A 2268-nucleotide genomic window follows, 5' to 3' on the forward strand; every position below is an offset into this window, starting at 1 on the left:
CGGCGCTGCGCCGGCGACTTTGCCCGCGCGAGGCACGCTTTGCGATGGCCCGAGGCGGGAAGCTGCGCCCCGTCCGAGTCAGACTCGGTCGTTGCGGCCCGCCCGGTCACGCGATGCGGCCAGGATGCGGAGTTTTGCCGGCGCTGGGGGGATCCGGAAGGACGAAGGGGCGACGGTGGCGGTCACAGCTCGTCGCCTCCGTGACCCAGACGGGACTGTGCGCACCCCGAGTCAGACTCGGTTCGGCGCGGCCCGCTGCGGCCGGCTGGCGAGGTGAGATGTGGGCCATTGCCGCGCTCCCGACGAACCGTTCCGGGGGGCTGGTGACGTCGCGCGTTCGGCGCTGATGCTGCGACCGGGAGGGAAGCTGCGCCCCGTCCGAGTCAGACTCGGTCGTTGCGGCCCCCCCGAGCCCGCACGCCTCACGCGGAGGGGTCATACGCCCCGGCGGCCACGATAGACGCCTCCCGCTTCGCGGTGGTCGGGAAGGCGTGTGCGGATATGTGCGGAGGTTGGGACTCGGGCTTGGTCTTTGAGAAATCGGTTTCGCGGTCGACCGGCGCGGCCGGCGGACGCCCACGTGGCGTGCCGCAAGTCGGATCGCGCGCTCGGCCTCCGTGGATGGCCTCTGGGTGAGGTTGAGCCGGGGCGTCTCGGTTTCGCTGCCGTACGGTTCGCGCTAGGCCTGCGCGGGCGGCGCGGGGCGCGCGCTCGCGCGGCGGCCGTAGCGCTGGAGTGCGACCCGCAAGTGGGGAGGAACCGTCCACCCAACGCCGGCGGTAGCCGGGGCCGGTGGGGGCCCTACCAAGGCGGGTCATGGGCGCATGTCGGTCAGGTTATAAGAGTGTTTTTCGCTCCGGGCTAGAGCCGGGTGAGGTCGTCTCGAACCACGTGCCTGAAGGCCGCCTCGCGCCGGATTCGGCCCCGCTCATTCGTCGGAGTGACCGCCCGACGCGGGCATCGCTAGATTAGCCGTGGCCCCGATCCTTCCCCATCGACAGCCTTTCGCCCCCTTCGCTCCGGCCTCTGAGGCGGCCGGTACCCCTTTCTTGGATGAGACAGAACCCTTGACGGGCCGTTCGCAGATTTTTGCCCGGGCATTGTTTACCGAGGCGGCCGGTACCTCCGTCTGCCTTGGATGGACCGCATCCGCAGATTTTCGTCCGGCCTTAGCTTAAGGAGACGGCCGTTGCCTCCGATCCTCCGGGCTAGAGCCGGGTGAGGTCGTCTCGAACCACGTGCCTGAAGGCCGCCTCGCGCCGGATTCGGCCCCGCTCATTCGTCGGAGTGACCGCCCGACGCGGGCATCGCTAGATTAGCCGTGGCCCCGATCCTTCCCCATCGACAGCCTTTCGCCCCCTTCGCTCCGGCCTCTGAGGCGGCCGGTACCCCTTTCTTGGATGAGACAGAACCCTTGACGGGCCGTTCGCAGATTTTTGCCCGGGCATTGTTTACCGAGGCGGCCGGTACCTCCGTCTGCCTTGGATGGACCGCATCCGCAGATTTTCGTCCGGCCTTAGCTTAAGGAGACGGCCGTTGCCTCCGATCCTCCGGGCTAGAGCCGGGTGAGGTCGTCTCGAACCACGTGCCTGAAGGCCGCCTCGCGCCGGATTCGGCCCCGCTCATTCGTCGGAGTGACCGCCCGACGCGGGCATCGCTAGATTAGCCGTGGCCCCGATCCTTCCCCATCGACAGCCTTTCGCCCCCTTCGCTCCGGCCTCTGAGGCGGCCGGTACCCCTTTCTTGGATGAGACAGAACCCTTGACGGGCCGTTCGCAGATTTTTGCCCGGGCATTGTTTACCGAGGCGGCCGGTACCTCCGTCTGCCTTGGATGGACCGCATCCGCAGATTTTCGTCCGGCCTTAGCTTAAGGAGACGGCCGTTGCCTCCGATCCTCCGGGCTAGAGCCGGGTGAGGTCGTCTCGAACCACGTGCCTGAAGGCCGCCTCGCGCCGGATTCGGCCCCGCTCATTCGTCGGAGTGACCGCCCGACGCGGGCATCGCTAGATTAGCCGTGGCCCCGATCCTTCCCCATCGACAGCCTTTCGCCCCCTTCGCTCCGGCCTCTGAGGCGGCCGGTACCCCTTTCTTGGATGAGACAGAACCCTTGACGGGCCGTTCGCAGATTTTTGCCCGGGCATTGTTTACCGAGGCGGCCGGTACCTCCGTCTGCCTTGGATGGACCGCATCCGCAGATTTTCGTCCGGCCTTAGCTTAAGGAGACGGCCGTTGCCTCCGATCCTCCGGGCTAGAGCCGGGTGAGGTCG

This window comes from Syngnathus scovelli, unplaced genomic scaffold (assembly GCF_024217435.2).
Source record: "Syngnathus scovelli strain Florida unplaced genomic scaffold, RoL_Ssco_1.2 HiC_scaffold_214, whole genome shotgun sequence".
Lineage (NCBI taxonomy): Eukaryota > Metazoa > Chordata > Actinopteri > Syngnathiformes > Syngnathidae > Syngnathus > Syngnathus scovelli.